Raw genomic sequence first — 21812 nt, 5'->3', positions numbered from 1 at the left:
TCCCCATTCTTTCTTTGTGAGCCCAGAAAAAAAATCTGATACCTCTGGACTGTCACCATGGTGAGTCAAACCAAAGTTCTCCCAAGCCAATCATAAGCCACCATGGGTTTCTACCCAACTGATCAATAAGACACCGTCTCTGGAGCCAGGACTCCATGTGAAAGTCATATAGCACAGACTCCAGAGAAGGAGCAGTGTGAAATAAAAAGGATTAGTGAAAATGAATCATCCTGGACAGGCTGAGGAATTTCTAGCAAAAAAATAATACACAGCACAAGATGTAGTTGGGGAAAGTGTGTAGCAGAGCTTCTGGATTGTAAATGTGAGACAAAGAAATGACAAGAGTAGGTCAAATTGGTGAATTACCCAGTTCTTTTTCTTGTGTCAACCTATATGAAGTACCTGTCCATTCAATTTACTGAGAAAAATATATAGAGAAGAGGAAAATAGAATTCTCTTCACTGGTAAAATGAGCAGTGTAGAAATTTGCTGCATAAGCAAAGGTCAGTGTTTTAACAGAAAAGACCAAACTTAAAACTTCTCTTAGCATTCTAAAATGGGCTTCGAGCAGAGGTGCTGACCTGCCTTGTGGCCCACATGATGCAAAAACTGCTCTGCACACCCAGAATTCAATCACAGAATGGAAGCCAGAACCCAGGCGCAGGAAAAGGAATGGGAAGAGAAATGGCAATAATGAGGGGGATGAAGGGAGGGGCAGAGAGTTCAGGGAGGAGGAAGCAAGATGCTTTTAATTCTGGAGCCAGGGCCAAATTATGATTTTAAAAATTATTCCTAGGGAAAAGATTACATGGGAAATAAAGAAAGGCTCCAGACTTTGAGGCAGTGGTTCTCAAAGTATGGTCTAGAGAATCCTGGGGATCTCTGAATCCCTTTTAGAGGGTCTACAAATTCAAAAATAGTTTTTATTTCCAATATGGTAAATGTCTATAAATATAATCCAGATAAACAAAAATGCTTTGGAAAGATCCTCAATAATTTTTAATAGGATAAAGATACTGAAAACAAAAGTTTAAGAACCGCTGCTTTGAGGGGTCAACTTGCCCCTCACTTGCCCCTACCCCTCCATTCTCCACCTCAGATCACCAGAGACTAAGCCTGCAGAAGCTAAGCCATGCTTGTTTCACTCTCCCAAAGAACTTGTGCACACTGCTTCCCACTCTCTGGCTTTACACCTTTTCCTCTGAAAATACTAATAGCCATTGTCTCTGGAAAGGGGATGTTAACAGACAGCTTGATTGTTCCACTCAACATCTTTGAACTTTCCCTTCCCTAACCATCCTATTCTCTTCCTTTCCCATCCCTTTCCCTAACCTCCATTATTATGTTATTTCCCTCATTCAAATATAAATTTCTTGAGGTCATGGACTATCTTGCTGTTGCATATTTGCAACCATAGTTTCTGGTTCATAGTAAATGCTTAAGGAATGCTTTTCATTCAATCATTCATTTATGCAATCTAAGCAGTCACAAATGTGGATTTCCTAACTCAAAAATTTGTTATCTTTTATGTGTCATAGATCCCTTGGCAGACTGATGAAGCCTGTGGACCTCTTCTCCAGATATTTTTAAATATATAAAATAGCATAGATAGGATTAAAAAATAAAACTAACTCTAAAGAAATAGTTACAAAAAAAGAAATTTAAATTTACAGCCTCTAGATTAAGAACATTTGTTCTTAATCCTTGTGGCAATTATGATAGGTTCCCATAAATCTCTCTCATTGTGATGTGAAGGTAACTTGGGTTTCTCAAAGGCTTTAAAATTGGAAGTAAGCAGTGGCAGACTGAACAGTTTGAACCTCTGTCAAGACAGAAGCAGAAGAACAAGGAGAGGAGGTACACTGAACAACATAGCACCAAGGATCTAGTGTGCACTATTAATTATTATTGGGAAAAGCCCAAGCAGAGGTCTAAGACTTGAATAAATTCAAGTATTTATTAATAGCAGGCCCAGAGGTAAATACTGGGTCAGAAAGAATATACCATGGAGTTATTTGTATAGATATTTTTAAAATGTCAGTTTGTCTTATGAAATTTTCTTGCCCAAAATAGTATCCTTTTAGGCAAGACACTCACTCTCATTGCACTACTCAGATGGCTCAGCATTGCTATGGGACAGTGGGTTCAGCTTCTTCTTCAGCTGTGCCTTGGGCTACTTGAATACAATCAAGTTGAGAAGCTTCAAGGATGGACTATATCTTCTATGGGAAAACCAACCTGTTCTAAGTGCTAAGAGACTCATGACCCAAAAAGTAGAGACCAGGGGATGAGCTTGGGGGCCCCTGAAACTCATAAAATGGAGAGGTGACCTGTCCCAATGGAAATGATATCCAGTGATGATGAAAATCAGGTATCTTTCAACATCTCAAAATCTGGCAGTAGGATTGGAGAGATTGTAAAATCAGTTAAAAATTAGTGTTCATCAAATTTGCTGATGACACAAAGTTGAGAGACAGAGAGTTAAGAAACTGGTTGATAGTTAAGATCCAAAACAAATTTGACAGGCTAGAATACTGAACTGAATATAATATGATGAAATTTATAGGGATAGATGTAAAGTTTTAAAATTAAATTCAAAAAATCAACTTCACATATACAATGTGGGGGGTATAGTTAGATGGTAGTTTTTCGGAGATTGATGGGGGTTAAAGGAACCCACAGTTTGATGTGAAATAAAAAAAAAAATTAATGAGATCTCAGACTGTGTTAAAAGAAGCAGGGCTTCAAGCTCCTGACACAATGCCTAGCACACAGTAGGCATTTTATAAATATTTGTTGATTGGTTGATAGTTTACACAGCAATAAGGAGGTAATAGTTCCTTGTATTTTGACCTAGTCAGATCACATATGAAACACAGTATTAAGCTCTGCATGACACAGTTTAGAAGAGACAATGTTAAAGCAGAGAGAATGTAAAAATTGACAACCCATGTGGTAAAAGGCCTCAATCTTATGAAGGTCATATTGTCTAGGTGGTATATTTAGGTTTCCTAACAATTAGAGCTCTTCAAAAGTAGAATGGACTGCCTCAGGAGAAGCAATCCCCATCACTGCAGCACTGGAGGTCTTCAAGCAGAGGCTCAATGACCCCTTGCTGAATATGTTACAACTGAGCATGCTTCCTTTTCAGTGTAGGTCAGACTAGAGGGGCACTAAGGCCCCTTTCACTTCTCAAATCTTGTGATTCTGCAGAAAAGCATTAGGCTTAAAGTTAAACCCCAGGGTCAGTCTTGGCTTTGACACTGGCTGACAGGGCAATAGCTGGTATGTTCTGCCCTCCTCCAACAGCTCCCTGCTCGGTCAGAGGACTTTAATCTTCCTCTGACTACTTTCTCTATTGATAAGCACTAAAGGAGTCTTATAAATGCATTCTCCCTGAGGACCTGTCTCGGAGTCCCACTGGTACCATACAGGGTATAAAGACAAAAAGACCACTATGAGGGAACATATGTTCTGGGACCTGAAAGGAAGCTCTGTTTGCTCTAGAGTAGTGCCCAGGACACTGGTCCACAGAAAAATATACGTGATCACAAGAGAAAATGGAACCCAGCTACCAGACAGTGCAAAGCTCTGGAGCAGAACTGACCCAATCGTGAGTTCCCAGCTCTGACTTGCTCAGAGGAACATCTCCAAAAACAAATTCCTGGCAGGGAGAGAGAACAGCCACGTTTGATAACTACAGACAATTTCCACAGGGTTTTACAACTTCCGGGTGGGAGAGATGGTTCCTGCGGCGAGACAGCAGGTGTGGGAAGTGGTTGGCTGCCCGCAGATTCTGCGGTTGCCCTGGGGCATGAGTCTTTTGTTGTGGTCAAATGAAAGCTGGAGGTAATTGAGATGGCTCTAAAATGTTGTCATTCAGTACCCTTCCACCGTGACCTAAGCTAGGGAAAAGACTTGTAAAATGCAAGACGTTTCTCCTTAAAGTTCACCAAAAGGGGTGCCAGGGTCTTTGGATGGTGGAAAGAAAAAGAAATGAGAGAGTAGTCGCAACTTGACATCAGGACAAAGGAAGCCCAGTTATGGCCCAGTCCAGTTAGGTCAATGTGATATCAGCTGTCAGCGTGACCTCATGTGAACCCACTTATATTTTTGGATCTCAATTTTCTCATTTATGAAGTGAAGTGTTTGGACCAGGTGATTTCTATGGGTCCTCTCCAATTGTGACATTCTGTGATTCTCTGATTTGCTAATGAACCATACAAATAAGTCCTTTAAGAAAATCAGGACTGTTTAGCCATGAGAAATAATTCTCCTTTAAGATTGTTATAACCAGATAAAGGAGGCATCTTTTTTTTGGGGGGGGGGGCTGGAGACAGGGTAATCATCAACTTAAACCGCAAAACAGAACCTTTTTTTGGCAATAGAATTTTGCCCCATGTAATGGAATTTTGGGGAACAAAAGCAACTATTATCATATCCTTGAAATTATTCATGAGTCTCTATTGCTATACCAGATCATAAAATTATATATTTAGACTTGAAAGGAGAGTCAGGCAGTTAAAGGGTACAGTGAAGAGTATGCAACAAAAGACCTAAATTCAAATCTGGTCTCAAACACTTACTGTCAGTGTGACCCTGGGTGGGTCACTTAACTGTTGCCTTGGTTTCCTCATCTGTAAAATGGAGATAATAATAGCACCTACTTCCCCGAGTTGTGAGGATTGAATGAGATATTTGTAAAACTTTTTGTAAACTTTAAAGGACAGTAAAAATGTTAGTGACAATGGTGGTCTGGTCCAGCTCTGTCTTTTTACAGATAAGAAAACTGAGGTTCAGAGACATTAAATGGCTTGCCAAGGTCACACAAGTAATAACTACCAAAGCTGGGATTTGAAAGATGATTAGTCTCTGGCTCTGAATCTAATGCTCCATTCATTAAACCATGATGTCAGATCTGAAAAGTCTGAAGGAACGGAATGATTTAGAGGGAGAGTTCACAAACAACAGGGCAAAATTCGCGGCATTGTTTTTGAGACCCTCCCATGTCACTCTTCTCCCATCTTGTTCTACTTTATTCTTCTTCACTACTCTGCCTGCAACCCCTCAGTGCCTGAATGTTCTCACATTCAGGAACTATCAAGAACTGGGTTCTTAAGCTTTTTGGTGTCATAGACTCCTCTGGCAGTCTGGTCAAATTCTTCTTGAAAGGTTTTCAAATGGAAAAAAAAAAAAAAAAAAAAAAAAACATGATTGTAAAGGAAATCAATTATGAAATTGCCAAAAATTTTAAAAAAAAAGTTTTGACAGAAACTAGGTTAGAAACCCTTAGTCTAAGAATCTCCACAATATGGACATATTATCTGATATTCAAGGCGTTAAGCGATAACAGGTATAACTTCTGCAAAGAAATCTATTTTGACTTTGTTATTTAACTCCTATTTGTTTAAAGGCTTAACTTTTTGAAATGTACATTTGGATTGATGGAAAAATAAACTGACTCTTGGTGGAGGAAGGGTGGAGAAAACATCCATGTTTAGTTATTCATTCTAAGGGTGCCATGGGGAAGTCATTAGAAACTGAAGCCAACAGGGCCAGCATATGCTAGTCAGAAAAGAAGCTGTGGTACCAGGTGTTGCCCTTGTAGAAGGTCTGCTATGATGCACTATGCATCATAAGTATAACTTTTAAAAATTATTTTGAAAACAATTTTTTTAATTTTTAAAAATTATTATGAAACTTATGCTCTGAAAAGCTACTTTCTGGGAAAGAAGTCTTTAAAATTGACTTCAAAAGAAGTCAATTTAAGAAGGGGCAGATAGGTGACGCCGCAGTGCAGTGTTAGAAGTCTCATCTTTCCAGGTTCAAATCTGACCTGGGACACTTATCTACCTCTGTGATCTTTGGTAAATGACTGTTAGCCTCAGTTTCCCCATCTGTAAAAAATGAGCTGGAGAAGGAAATGGCAAACTATTCCATCACCTCTGCCAAGAAAACCCCAGAGTCATGAAGAGTTGGACATGATTGAAAAACCACAAGCATTCATTAAACACTCTGCTAAGTGATGAAATACAAAGAAAGGCTGTTCTCAACAAGTTCATAGTCTAATGGGAAGGACAACATACAAACAAGTAGGATAGAGCTCTGGACCTGGAGTCGGGAGGAGCTGAATTCAAATATGGCCTTACATATTTCCTAGATGTGTGACCCTGGCTAAGTCACCTAACTTGCCTCCCTTGGTTTCCTCATCTGTAAAATGGGGGTAATAACAGCACCTATCTCTTAGGGTTGTTGTGGAGATAAAATGAGATAAAATGACTTTGCACAGAGTAAGCACTATATAAATGTTACCCATTATTATTGTTGTTAATTATTATTCTTGTAACTATCTACAAACAACATCTACATAGAATAAATTACAGATGAGCTCAAAGGGAATGTGCTAAAATTAAGGAGAACTTGTAAAGACTTCTTAGAGACAACAGATCTTTAGTTGTGACTTAAAGGAAGCCAAGTAAGTCCAACTCCTCAAACTACTGCTCCATCTTGCCCCCATACAGGTACCTCTCCCTATCCTTCTCTCCCCAGTTTCCATTCCCTTTTGTAGACTGCCTTCCCCCACAAGAATATAAGTTTCTTGAAGCAAGAATACTCTTTTTTCTTGTGTTTGTACTCCTGGCACTTACCACCATACCTGCCATATAATAGTGTTCTCTCTCTCTTTCTCCCTTTTTCTCTGTCTCTGTCTCTCTTTCTCTCTCCTCTCTCTCTTTCTTGCTGCCTCTTTCTCTCTTTACCTTTTTTTCTCTCTTTCTTTCCTCTCTTTCCTTCTCTCTCCTCTCTCTCTCTCTCTTTCTCTCTCATCTGTGTCTTTCTCTCTTATCTCAAAGTCTCTCTGTTTCTGTCTCTCTCCCTTCCTCCTTCTTTCCCTCCCTCCCTCTCTTCCTCCCCTTCCTCCCTCCCTCCCCCCCCTCAATCTCCTCCTCACCCCACCCCCTTCACAGGGAACAGTTAGCCTATTTTTTTTAGAAAAGAGTTTAAGTCATGCACATGACTACAATTCCTACTCTGGGGTTAAGAAAAACAGCTACTGAGATGTAAAGCAGTAGTTCTTAATATAAGCCTACTAAGTGCCAAGCATAGTGCTAAGTGTTTTACAAATATTATCTCATTTGACCCACATAACAACCCTGAGAGAGAAGTGCTATTACTAGCACTGTTTTACAGATGAGGAAACTGAGGCAGGCCTCTGACCCACTTACTAGTAAATAGTAAATAGACTTGTAGGCTTGATTTGAAATTTGGGTCCAACACTCTCTTCTATCTACACCTGTTCCGTCTAGCTACTGGAGTCCACTGATCATAGATTCAGGGAGTCCATGAATTTGGATAGGAAAAAATGACACCCTTTTTCAAAAATCTTTAAATAAAAATCAGCTTTTCCTTCAATTATGGGCATGGATAACAAACATGATTCAAAGGCTACAGGCTTCACCAGACTATTAAAGAGGTCCACAATACAAAAAATAAATTATACCTTTATTTTCAAAATTTTTAAAATAAAATTTAGCTTTTCCTTCAATTATAAGCATAGATAACAAACATGACTAAGATCCACAAGCTTCACCAGACTGTCAAAGCGATCCACTATGCTGGCTCAATTAATCAATCATTCAGTCCCTAATCATTTATCAAGAGCCTACTATGGGCCAGGAACTTAACATGCTGAGCACTAGGAATGCAAAAAATGGCAAAAGACACTTCCTGTCTCCCAAGAGTTCATAGTCTAATAGAAGAAACAACAAATATATACAAATAAGTTATATAGAAGATAAATAGGACATAATAAAAAGAGATTAAGTACTAGAATTAAGAAGGTTGGGTAAAACTTCCTTTAAAAAGGGATTTGAAGGAAACCCAGAGAAGCCACTAGGTGGGGGTGAGAAGGGAGGTTATTCTAGATATAGTAGACAGCCAAAGAAAATGCCCAGAGCCAAGAAATGGAGAGTCTTATTTAAGGAACAGCCAGGAGAACAATGTCACTGGGTGTGAGAGTTCCTAGAAAGGGAGCAAGGTGTTAGAAGCCTGGAAAGGCAGAAAGAGGCCAAGTTATTTTTAAATGTATAAAATAAAAAACAACACAGAATTAAATGGAAAAGCAATTATGTTGAAGTGTTTGTCAAAATATTAAATTAAAAGAAAACAAACAAGTTTGTGGTTCCTGCTGAATATCGTAAGTATAGGGAATCACTTCAGACTAATCATAATGGAGATCACAGGAATAGCTTCTAGAAGATAAAAGCCTCATATATGTCCCAGAAAAAGAAGGAAGGAGGCCAATTCAGGTAGAATGCCTAGGAGAACTTGTCAGGGGAAGGGGAGGATATAAGAAAGAAAGAAGGATCTTTCTCTCCAAGAACTGGGGGCAAGATAGGGCTCCTTCCCAGATTAACCCAATAGCAAGTTTCTTGGGGGTAGCCATTCAGGAAGACAAAATAAGAAAGCTCTGAACAGCTTCTAAACCTACAGATATGCACTAAGAAAACATATTTTCAAAAGAAATAGACGGAGGTCCTTCATTTTTGTGTCATGGCCCCTTTGGCAGTCTAGTGATCCTGTGGACCCCTTCCCAGAATAATGTTTTTCAGTTCATAAAATAGAATATCTAAGAGTACAAAGGCAATCAATTATATTGAAATACAGTAGTGCTTTTTAAAGTTCACTGATGTCATATAGAAAAACCTATGTCTTTGATACTTTTCTAAATTGAATCTACTGACTAGAACTAGAACTGACAGTGTCCTTTTGGGCAGGCTGACAAGTGATTCAGGGGACAAAAGCAAAAGAAGGGGCTGAGTCAGACATAAGAGATGTCCTGTCCCCTGCGTATGGTCATAGGCTACTGGACTGTCTGAAAGGCTTGATAACCATACTACTTCCCTCTCTTGTTGCTCTGTCCCTCCTAAAGTACTAGGAGATGTGCTAGACAGAGAACACAAAGGAGAGATGGAAACATTCATTACCTTCACACAGATCATATTCTATCAGAGAAACACTATATACTTACAGACAGCTAAGTGAGCAGTGAAAAGAGTGCAAGCCCCAGAAATAAAACATCTGAAAAATGACCTGACAATCCCTCCCATGAGTGAGCTGTCCTGAATCAAGTACCCAATCAACCAATATTTATTTTGCATTTATTATAGGACTGATAGAAGCCCCGAGGATAAAAGCAAAGGCAAAAACAGCCCTTTTTCTTCAGGTGCTCACACTCTAGTAGGCAAGAGATCATGCAAAACTATGTATAAACAAGATATATAGTCAAGTCAACTCAACAAGCTGAATTCTGGGAATACAAGGAAAGGGGGAGAAATACACAGTTCCTACCCTTAAAGAGCTTACAATCTAATAGAGGAATCAATAGGTAAGCAAATATATACAATTCAAATATATGTTTTATACATATTGTTTATATCATGTAGAAAATATACAATTTTATATAAATTTGTGTACAAAATAAAAATCATTTAATATATAAATTGTATAGATAAAATATATAAATTGGAGACAGAAAAGGCACCAGCATTAAAGGAGAATTTATAACTATTTGCAGAAGGTGGGGCTTTAGCTGAGACTTGAGAATCTGGGAAAGTCAGGAGATGGAAAATTCCAGGAAGGAGCAACAAGCCAGGGGAAATACCCAGGAGATGAAGTGTCATATGTAAGGAACAATAGAGATGCTAGTTTCCCTTGCTCATAAAGTATTCGGAGTAAGGTGTAAAAAGACTTGAAGGGGTCAGGCTATGAAAGACTTTGAAGGCCAAAGAGAGGATTTTTGTGCTTGATCTTCAAAGCACTGGAAAGCCACAGGAGTTTACTGAAAGGGGAGTGAGAGGGAGGGAAGGTGACATTGTCACACCTGTACTTTAGGAAGATCACTTTGACAATTGAGTGGAGTATGGGTTGGAATGGGGAGAGAATTGATAAATCAACCAGTAGGCACTACAAAAACCCAGATGTGCAGGGAAGCTTCTCCTGGGGTGACAGAGTGTGAGAGGAGAGAAGGGGATCACATAAGTGATGCTGTGAAGGTAGAATCAATAATGTTTCATAAGAGATTGGACATGGGGAATAGGAGATGACCCCTACATGGCAGATCTGGGTGATTAGAAGACTGATAGTGTCCTTAACAATAATAGGAAAGGTATGAAGAGGGGAGGGTTTGGGGGTAAATATAATGATTTTTTTTTGGACATTATAGTGTTTAAATGTCTATGGAACTTCATTAGCGACCTCTTCCTCTCATATCCTGAAGATCATCAGCTACCTGGTTGGATCCCATCCCTTCTCAATCCTGCTTGGGGGTGTCAGTCATGGCCCTTGTAGAAGGCTATCCTAGATTGAAAATATGGCCCTAGCCCTAGGAAGGTGCTCAACTCTTTGCCCTCACATTGTGATCCTTGCCTCCTGCTCAGCTAGCTTGGGGACCTAACCTGAAACATACTAAATAAAAGGATCTATTCCTTTCAGCACTGAATAATTCATCAACTTTTCGGTGAAGAGTTGAGTCTTACCTAATATGGACCCAAAGGGGTCAGTAGCCTCTTTTACAGACTAAACTGAGCACTGGAACACTCTGTCCAGGAGGAAAGGAGTCAAGCTAGAAAATAAGTTCATCAAGCCAAAATCTAGGGCTTGACGACAGAAAGACTTCTGTCAGAGGGTCACTACTATAATAAGTTAGTTCAAGGTTTATGGGTATTAGAGTGGGGGGGACAATGCAGAAGACAGGAAAGACAAACAGGCCATCTCCTCTGAAGAAAATAGACTAAGTGGACACATAAGGTGGTTAGGTCATTTTTGCCCCTAATAAACAGGAAAGTAATGTTAATGAGTAATACACCATTTTAACTACTTCACTATTAAGAAAGACAAAGTCAAAAACATGGGAAGAACTGGAGTATCCTGTAGAACAGCAAAATAGGTATCAATGATGCTGAATTTTAAGGCTTAAAAGGCAGTTTATATATGCTATCCCATTTGGTTCTCACAGAAACTGTGTGAACTAAGTTCTATTATCATTCTATTTTACAGATGAGGAATCTGAGACTCACCAATAACTGGCCTAAAGTTGTACAGTGAATATCTGAAGGAGGATTTGAACTCTGGTCTTTCCAACTCCAGATCTAGCAGTCTATCCACCATGTCAACTGCCTCTATGATACTTTAAGTGGACTAAATCAAAAGTTTACATCTGAAGATAAAGCACAATGGAATGATGCAATCCTCTTTGCATTGAAAAGATCTCATACACACACACACACACACAATTTATGATGATGTTTTATAGTTATGCACATACCCAACTCTCACAAGTCAAAAGCACACTATCCTGTGCATCCCAGAATGTTTTAAAATGGGTAAATTAAGGCACAGGGCTCTGAGTTCATGTCTCAGATACTTTGGGCTCTACTGATATTCTTCCAAGACTTACCCCCTCACGGCTGTTCTGTTTATAAAAATCTTCCCATTGTGGTTTCCAAACCACCAACTTGTTTTGTTTCGAGGACTCAGGTATTCATGAATAGGATTCCTTTATGGTTAGCAATCCTAGTTAACAATAATTATTTCATGGTACCTCCAAGCAACAATTCAACAATTCACATTTTCAGGTGCTTTAAAGGTGGCAGAGTCATCAGTGCAAACATCATTATTATATATGAGCAAACTCAAAAGATAAAGCCAATATCTTTCCCAGGGACATCCAGCTGTGACATGTTAAGCCAGGATTCTAACCCAAGTCTCTCCTTATTCAACTTCAATGTTCTTTTTACTCTATCATATTGTTACTTCTTTGTTTTGTTTTGTTTTGTTTTTGGAAGTAATCATGATCACGCAGCTTGGAATTGTCTGAGCAGATCTGAGGTCTTCCTTACTCCAAGGTGGGTGTTCAATTTACCTTGCCACCTTGCTGCCCCCAAATTTTTTATTTAATGACCAATACCCTACTGAGTTAATTTTTCTGGATTAGTCATATAACGCCCCCAGACAATTCAAAAGTAAATTCAGCTAATTCCTGTTTTGTTATTATGAATAATTAAGTTTCTTTTTATACAACATTGGTATCAGTGTTTTTCATCAAAACATATTTCCCCATGAAAGAGGAAGACATCCAGATTTCATAATTTTTCCATACCTTAAAAGAAAGGTTAAACTGCCAAACTAACACTCCCTAAAAGAAGTTCTAGTATCTAGAAGTGAAGGCAAATCCTGGGAGGGACAGAACAGTCAATCAATCACCTTAGGGTAAGTCCTAAAAACCACACATTTTCCCAAAGAGAATTTTGATTAGAAACTCTTAAAACTGGAAAAGCCTTCAAGGCCAGACAAATTAATTTGATAAAAAGATAGCTTGTAGAATTGGGGGTTTATACCACAAAATAGCCTGTGTCTGAAGATAACTAGCTGGACATAGAGATAGAAAAACTTGAATTCAAATCCAGCCTTGAAACACTTGAAACACAAGCTGTGTGATCCCAAGTAAATTACTTAGCCTCAGTTTCCTCATCTATATAATGGTGGTAAACCTCCCTCCCAGGCTTGTGATGAGGATCAGAGGGCTTTGCAAACCTTATGTAAATGCTAGATATTTTTCTTCTTATTATTATTTCAGAGGCAATCACAACCCCCCCCACTCTGATCCTCTCTAAAACTCAAAGTACTCAGAAAAAAAGTTTTCTCATTCATAGTCTCATTTTATCTTTTCTATCCCAACTCCCTTATTATTACATTTTTACTGAAAAGGAAACTGATACACGGAGCCATGGGAGTCTGGTTCAAATTCTGTTGGGTCGTATGTAGTCTAAACAATTCTGGACAAATCTCTTAACTACCCAATACCTCCATGAAGGTCAAATGCAGAGTAAATATCCCCACCCACCCCCCTAACATTCCTTCTAGTTTCCTCACATATTTTGTCATTTCTTGAAGCAAAAGAATTCAGACCAATGGCCTCTTGCTATGAAAAGAAAACATAACTTTTGGGAAATACCCAAGCAGATGTGCAAGAGCTCCCCCAGATCCCCAAGTTGCTTTTTTTGTTTCCTACTCACCAGGTAGACCCCTCCATTGGGGCTCCTAAATGCCAGCAGAGGTTTAGATTTCTAAATCGCCAGCTTTCCGTTTCGCCGATGTTTCAGCCAAGGAAATGGCCCAACCAGCAAGCTTTCCTGTACAAAAGCATGAATAACATTCACTGAGAAGGGGGCCAGTTAACTTCTGACCCGTACTTCCTCAAAAACTATTAAAAGGATAGTGGTAAATGATGTACAGGAACATTCAAATGTCTCCTGAGGTGCTTTCAAACTGCAGTTTTCCTGCAGCTAGAAATGAGATGAATCAGGACTTCGGATGTATTCCCCAAAAAATTAACTGGAAGAAAAAAGAAAAAGCTGCTTCCTGAAACAATGCTTCAAAATATCTTCGGTGAGTCGAGCTCTATGAACTGTTTCTTTCCACTGTACATCATTATCTTGACATACAAACACCCTTTGGCTCAAAGCTACCAAAGACGGACATGGTAGTCCTCCCCCTAAATGGCAAAGAGGAGAATGACTGGGTAGCAATCCAATCATCCTTTTCATCGTTGCATATGAATCCAAAATCATCGCTGAAAACTGCCACACCGGAGGCTAGAAATTTCACAGCAGCCAGGCAAATAGCCATCGTGCACCACCCTGCTCCAACTAGCTGGGTCCCACTCAGGTCTCTGCTGAAGGCAGGAGCTCAGTCCCACTTACACGTTGTGAGGCAGGCTGGCTTGAAAATAGAATGCTTATTGCTGCTAACACAGTAAAAGGTCATTTCAAAAAGAAAGCCCATTCCCCCACAGCAAGGCAGAAAATGTCTTTTCTAAAATTCACAATAACTACATTCAATTTATTGACTATTCTCTTTCATTAGCATTCCAGCCTCCTCCCTCAAATGCCCCAGAGCTAGGGAAAGATACATGAGCTTTGTCAAGCTTCTTATTTCTTTAAGGAAAAAAATTAGTGCTTTCCATGAAGGAAGAAATTAGGGTATGTGTATGTCTATAAAATATATATATGCATATATATATATATACACACACATCATACACATTGATCTGTATCTGTTTATACATACATATATGACCTAATGGATCTGAGACTTTCCACAAATGCAATTATGTATGGATAGATGGTAAGAGTAAAGGGGGATTTTCAGCTTTTATGAACACCTGTTTGTCTCTATTAAGGTGAGTATGTATAAAGGGGGACAACTAGATGGCACAATCATTTTTGTGAGTAAAACTCTGACCCCAGACACATACTAACTGAGTGATCCCGGGCAATCACTTAACTGTCTGCCTCAGTTTCCTCATCTGTAAAATGATCTGGAGAAGAAAATGGCCAATCATTCTACATCTTTGTCAAGAAAAATCCCAAATGGGGTCACAGAGTAGGACATAATTGAAGAATCACTAAACAATAACAATAAAGTATAAAGAATAACCTTGGTTTCAATGAAAAGATATAAGAAGATATTTCCCCTCACTTCTTTTCAGGGACTAAAGGGCAGGAGAAGGGGAGGGGACTATGATTGTTGGTAGAAGGTCTAGGAGTGTGGAACACTATGCATAAAATCAGACTTTTTTATGTATTAATTGGTTTTGCTGATCTTTTCTTCCCTCTTCTACCCGTTTTATAGGGCAGTTAGATGGCACAGTAGAGAAAGCACTGGATTTGGACTCAGCAAGACTCATCTTCCTGAGGTCACTTCTGACCTCAGCCACTTACTATGTGACCCTGAGTAAGTCACTTAATCCTGTTTACCTCAGTTTCCTCGTCTGAAAAATGAGCAAAACATGTCAGTATTTTTGCTAAGAAAATCCCAAATGGGAACACAAAGAATTGAACACAACTGAAAATAGTTATGAACTGAACAGCAAAAACCTCTTTTCTTTTTTTCAATTTGAAAATCCCATCATAAAGGATGATCTCTTTAGAAAGGTAAAGAGAGATACAAGAGAAAATCTAGCTTACTTAAAAACAAAATATATCAATAAAAACTTTTAAAAGAAAATTCTATAATAATAAAGGTTTTCTAAAACAATTCGCACACAAAAGCCTAAATGGTGTTGTTTCCTTGAACTCTTAAATACCTTTATTTCTACCCCTGGCTTTCATGAAAGAAAGGAAAAGCAAATTCTTATCAAGTATCCCTGCCACTTGGGCTTAAGTCCTCCCTGCAGACAACTGAGAAACAGTGAGTCTGCTAAAGGGGACGGCTCACCAAACATCTAAATCCAATTCCTGCTGCAGAGGATGGCCTTCTCTTGCCAAGACATCAACCTAACCACAAGTTTATGCCTGAGATTTTCACATAATTCTATTATTTCTGTTGGGACATCCCTCTACCAGTAGCAACCCAGAAAAGCTATAGAGGGGATATAAGAAGCCTTGCACACATGCCCCTTCAATTGACCAGCTCCCTCTTTTCTATACAACTTATCAAGGTAATAACTACAAGCAACAACTAGCAAAATAATGATAAATTAACTTTAAGGATTTCTCACAAATCGCTTTCTTTGGCTTATGTCCCAAACTCAACTTTCCCCTGAGAAATCAAAATTTGGCTCATTTTTCCCCACACAGAGTTCCCCTTGAAACTTCAGTATTAAGGTCATCTTGAGGTCTCTTCAATAAAGAGGTAAAGAAACCTCAATTCCCAAGCAAATACTGAGGTTAAGCAAACGTTAAATATAAAACAGATTTTATTACATCTAACAGAAGACATGAATTCATCATATTGTTTATATGAATAAAAAAAGTAATAAATCTAACTTTCTTTACAGGAAAGTGAAAATACTTTGAAAAATTGTTCAGTTGTTTCAGTTGCATCTTACTCTTTGGTACTTCATTTTGGTGTTTTCTTGGCAAGATATTGGAGTAATTTGCCATTTCCTTTCACAGCTCATTTTACATAAGAGGAAACTGAGGCACACAGAGTTAAGTGATTTGCCCAGAGTCACATAGGTAGGAAGTGTAAGGCAGGATTTGTATGTGGGAAGATGAGTCTTCCTGACTCAAGAAGCCAGTATGATCCACATGGCTCCCCAAGCAGTCTATGAAGCATATAAAACCTCATGGAGCTCTGGGCTTTCACTCAGGAACCTACCCAAGTCACTTTACTAACTCAAGGGATCAGTTTCCTCATCTTTCAAATGAAGGCACTGGAGCAGCTGAATTCTTGAGTTCCATTCAACTTGAAAATTATGTTAAAAAATAATTGATGGTAGGAGGGCATGGAAATTAAACTGAGCTGCCAAGAACCACAGCCAACTGAATGTCAATCAGAAATCAAGGTAAAGCAGTTCTGAAATCATAATGTAAGTCAGTAAAAGAAAAACCACGTGACTCTGAAAAACTTCAAACATGACACAACTTTTCTGGAATATATGTGTTCTATAAAGCAAAATAAGATCATGGACAGACAACCTGCCTTGTCATTCCCCATTACTGAAAATGCTAAAAATTCTATACTTTCCCAGCAGAGAAATCCTAAAGTTCTCAACTTAGCCTAATATTCATTCGCCAAAGCTCCACATAGTATCTTCTATGTGGATGACTTCCTTTGAGGAGCTTCTTCACTAACTTAGATTGTTAATTTGAAAACAAAATGGCCTACTGTCATTTGTGCTTATACCCCAGGAACTCTTTAATCCTCCTTCTGAAAAGCCTCCTAGGATTCTGAAATTAAGACCTCACTTAAAATTGAATAATCTGAGGTAAAATCATTGCTCTATAACCCAAGCAACTGTCAAGAAACCACTTTAAGGGAGAGAAAAAAACTAGACGTGTGAATATTGATTGGAAATGATGGGGAGGAGGAGAAATGTCAAAAATTTAACAAGATAAGACCTTAGAAAAATGTTCCCAATCTGTAAATATCTCACCTGTGAATCATAGAACCACAGATTTAAAGCTGGAAGAAACCTGTGAGGTCATCTAATCCAATTTCATTTTATAGATCAACAAACTGAAACTTTAAAGAATTACTGAAACACAGGTCTTCATCTTCCCATTGCAACACAATGCCTTTCCCAGGTAGGCAACTGTTAACTCTCCTTGAGGGTACTCTATCTCTTGTGCCAAATAATATTTGTGCAGACTGACATTTATGTAGTGCCTTAATGATTGCAAAGTATTTTATAAAAATTATCTCATTTGATCCTCACAATAAGGAAAGTGATGCTATGATTACACCTATTTTAAAGAGACAGAGGTCAACTGATTTGCCCAAAGTACCCCAGCAAGCAAATACCCCAGACAGGACTCAAGATCAGGTCTTCCTCACTCCAACTCAAACACTATCAGCTACATTTATTAAAATTGTGGAATTTTGTGCAATCCTGGGGATATCTAAGCTGGACAAGAGAAGGCTCAGAAGAGCGGTAATCATTGTCTTTAAATAGTAGAAGAATTAGATTTATTCTATCTGGTCCCAGGTCAGACCTAAAACTTATGGTCAGAGGTTACAAGAAAGCAAATTTTGGTTCAATAAGACCACTTCTTGTATTATGAGAATTAAATCTCCTGACACTAGAAATGTTCAAGCAGAGAGAAATGTTATACCAGGGATTTCTTTGGGAGGTATCAATTTTGACTAGATGATTACTAAGATCTTGCCCAAGCTTCATATGCACTGATTTTGTAATTCCTCTAGTTCTTGGGATCTATTTTCCTTTTGTATTCCCAAAGCCCTTATTGTCCATAATACTTGTCCTGGCAGATATTGTGATTGCCTCATTCTGCTTGCTAACTCTTGAAGGTGCTTATCTTGTCTCTCTAACTAGACTCACAAATCTCTTTACTCCCCACTGTGCCAAGCATAATGTGCCACAAACAGAGTTTAAATTCACCAAGACTTTGGAGACATGCTGTATAATAAATGTTTCTTAATAGGTCTAAAGTAGCATGGTGCTTTGCAAAATGTGGTGGACCGTGGATCAAACGTTTAACGCAAGCATTATTTTTTTCAGCAAATGTCATATGCAAACGATATAACTAAGAAAATGAAAAATAGTCCATGCCCAAAAGGAGCTTACATTCTACTGCTGGGGATGGGAAGAGATATAACATGGCTAAGTCAATACAAGATAAAGCAATCCAAGACCTAGGTTTCAGTCTTAGCTCTGACCTTTCCTAATTCTATAACTGTGGGTTGGTAATTTCATCTTTCTTCACCTTATTTCCTTATCTCCAAAAAGGGCAAAAAACAATAATAATCCTGACTTGGCCGACCTTATAGGATGATTATAAGGAAAGTTATCATTACCAACAATATAATTTATTATCTATTTAATTTTACATTGTATCATTCCATAAAAGTGAAGCACCTGATGTTGGTAATCTAATTTATTTTTCCCAACGTGCTATTCCCATGATATATACAGGGTAAAAAATATTCCCATTCTGCCCATGTGTTAAACTGAGGTAGCAACTTTAAGTTTAAAGTCATACAGAGAATGGTAAAATAAGAGAATTTTAGGCTGAAAGGGGCCTTAGAGATAATCTACACTAGGCTTCTTATTTTACAAAGGAGAAAACTAAGGTCCAATGAAGTAGTGAGACTTGTTCATGCTAGTAAATAGCAGAATCAGGACTCAAAAACTCCAAATCTAGGGCTCTATCACCAAAAAAAAAAAAATCTTAATCCTGAGTCCAAAAACTGTTTTAGATTTCTTATTTTAATATTTTATTTTTCCCAATTACATATGAAAACAATTTTTAATTGACAGGATTTTTTAAAAAGATTTTAGTAATAGTATCTCAATATAATTATTTTCCTTTATAATCCTGTGCATTCGCTTTAAAAACATTATTCTGAGAAAGAATCTGCAGGCTTTGACAGACTGCCAAAGGGGAGTCTATAAGATACAAAAAAGTTAAGAAATCCTGTTTCAGATGTTGTCTATGTCCAACCACCTCATTTTACAAAACATAAAACTGGAGCATTCATGACATGAAAGTGACTGTCCAGAGTCATGTAGATAGGAAGTAGTAAAGTACAGATTCAAAACCAGATCTTTTGAAACCAAATCTGATATTCTTTCCACCATACTGGCTTCCTCTTTCTTTGAGATCTCAGAGATCATCTGGTACAGGAGTCCTTAACTTGGGTCCATGAACTTTTCTTTTTAAAAAAAAAAATATTTTATAGTAATTTCAAAATAAATGGTGTCCTTTGTAATATCCTATTTTATATTATGCATCTAAAATATGATTTTATACAAATATAAACATAGTTCCACAAGGGGAGAAAGGGACCTTTAATGAAATAAGGACTTCTAAGCATTCCTGATGAAAAGTCCAGAACTACAGAGAAACTTTGATGTTCTAATATAAGCACCAAGAGAAACATAAAAAGGTAAAGATAAATATATAATCCTAAAAGGATTAACAAGAATAAACTGCTTACATTTAAATACAGGAAGATGATACATGCATCCCCTCTGGATTATCTCATTATCAAAGGTTATAGAGGGAGTCTAAGTAGAAGGTCTGGGGATGAATCTATTGTCTTTATTGATCTTAATGGAAGGATGGAAAGAGTGAGGAAAAGGAAAACATTAGGGAGAGGAAGAAAGGAGAAGTTTAGGAAAAATTATCTCACAATCAGAATGTTCAAGTAGAAATCTATACATATAAGGAAGATGGAGTAGGAGGGGAAACTAACATTTAAATCTCACTCATCTAAAACAGTCAAAAGAGAGAAGAATAAACATACATAAATTCGGGTACAGAAATACATTTCACTCAAAACAAATACAAGGAAAAGGTGAGAAGAGAGAAGGGAGAATTAGAGGGAGGGTAGATTAAGAGAAAGATAAGTCCAAAACAATGAGAATTCTAACAAAAATATTTATAGCTATTTTTACAGTGAAAAAGAATTGGAAACTGACAAGGTACCTATCAATTAACTGAATAAGTTGTGTATGGCTAAATAAGTTATGGTATATGAATATAATGCAATACTATACAGCTATAAGAGATGATGAAGGTGATGGTATCAGAGAAACCTGGAAAAACTTGAGCGAAATGACCGAGTGAAGTGGGCTATACTTCATTTATACAATGATATTATAAACAAATAATGATGATATTCTAAAATAATAATTATATTATAGACAAACAACTTTGAAAGATTTAGGAAATCTGATCAACATAATGACCAAACATGATTCCAACAGTCTCATGATGAAACATGTTTCCTAACTCCTAATAGATAAAGGACTTAAAAAACAGAATGAAAAGTTGTCATTCTTCTTTCCTTCTTCTTCCTCCTTCTCCTTCTTCTTCTTCTTCTGCCATGGCCAATGTGGAAATTTGTTTTGCTTGACATACATCTTGGTAAAAAGGGTTTTGTTTTCCTTTCTTTCTCATTCAAGGGGTAAGCAAGCATGGGAGGGTGAGAAGATGATTTTTGATTGAAAAAAACTAAAATTTAATTGAAATATTCTAAGAATAAGTAGCATATATATGTATGTATGAATAAAAACTGTGCTTTTTGCAATACGTAAAATATTGTTTCATTTAATTCTCTCAACAATGCTTTAAGGTAGGTGCTATTATTATCCCCATTTTATGCTTGAGAAACAGGCAAAAAGGGTTAAATGATTTGTCCAAGATCCATATAAGTATCTGAGATAGGTTTTGAATTCAGATCTTCCTGACCCTCAAGTCCAGCATTCTATTCACTACATCATTTAGCTGACTAGCACAAGGGGTACAAAGTCTTCACCAGCCTGCTGAAATGAAGAACCCCTTCCCTACACCATAGTGTTTCTATTGGTTGTGGGGGAAGAGGAAAATTATCTGGTTCCTAGGCCAGTTTCCTTTCCATTTTTATAATATCTACAATCTATATTTTTTTCTATATCCAACTTTAAGCTCCCTTCTAACCCCCTAAAATAAAACAAAATGCACTATAGAAAAATAAGTATTATCCAATTTCTACCTAAACTTCTCTTGTTTTTTAAAGTTAAAAGCAATATGAGGCTTTTTGACTCAACCATATAAATTCTTCTGCTTTTCCTGGCCTGAGGTTTCTTTTGTGAGCTTGGAATTTGCTGCAAATGTTCTCATTAATAAATAATATTCGGCTGAACTACTCTGACATGTTACTCTCCACAGAGAGTTGTGCAATTTCCCTATTGACAAATGCAGCACAGAACAGAAAATGGACTTATGCAGATTCTGAGTATTTTTATTAGAAAAAGCACTTTCAAATATAATTTTCTATAATTTTTCTCAGGTAGTTTACAGGTCAAGGTAAACTCTCTTTCTTCCTTTCCCCACAAAGAAAACGATTCCGTTATTTTAGTCACTTCATGAATATTAGTCTTCAGTGTGATATTTTTCTTTAAAAATGATCTTGATGGGTTGTTACCACAAGCATCTTCTGGTTTCCTGAGCCCAACAATAGGAGAAGCCACACTGGACACCAACTGCCATTGTTCATGTCTTAGGGATAGTTCTGAATTTCTGTTTTATGCTCACTCATTGCAATAGTGTCCTTTCGTTGACCCACAAAACCTTATGATATTAATAAAAAGGGCAAGTCAACATGAATGAAAGATAGCATGAGAGGGGAAGGACTTAAGAGTCAAAAGACATTAATTTGAAAGTTTCCATGCTACAGGATTCATGGGAACAATCAAGAAAGTAAGCATTTTATTAAGAAACTACAATTTGCCAGGTAATTATCAGGTTCTGGAAGCACACATACATACACAAATAGACAAATGAAGCATTAACTATATTCCT

At 37.7% G+C, this 21812-nt stretch overlaps 1 protein-coding gene across 6 annotated transcripts in view; it reads right to left on the bottom strand.

The window, feature by feature from the left end:
- The window catches only part of CSGALNACT1 (chondroitin sulfate N-acetylgalactosaminyltransferase 1), a 384927-nt gene that overhangs the window by 113989 nt on the left and 249126 nt on the right, over positions 1 to 21812 (bottom strand). For 4 of the 6 annotated variants that reach the window (XM_031950808.1, XM_031950810.1, XM_031950809.1 and 1 more), the window contains one exon: positions 13074 to 13190. The exons of 1 other annotated variant lie outside the window; for it this stretch is intronic. The gene's annotated coding sequence lies outside the window, so the exon portion shown is untranslated. Of the gene's footprint in view, positions 1 to 13073; positions 13796 to 21812 lie in introns of those variants that run through there. One more of the 6 variants, XM_031950812.1, reaches the window with a different exon arrangement.

The sequence above is a fragment of the Sarcophilus harrisii genome, chromosome 2 (genome assembly GCF_902635505.1).
Source record: "Sarcophilus harrisii chromosome 2, mSarHar1.11, whole genome shotgun sequence".
Taxonomy (NCBI): Eukaryota; Metazoa; Chordata; class Mammalia; order Dasyuromorphia; family Dasyuridae; genus Sarcophilus; species Sarcophilus harrisii.
The sequence above is the reverse complement of the archived record's forward strand: the minus strand, read 5'-3'. Positions and strand labels throughout refer to the sequence as shown.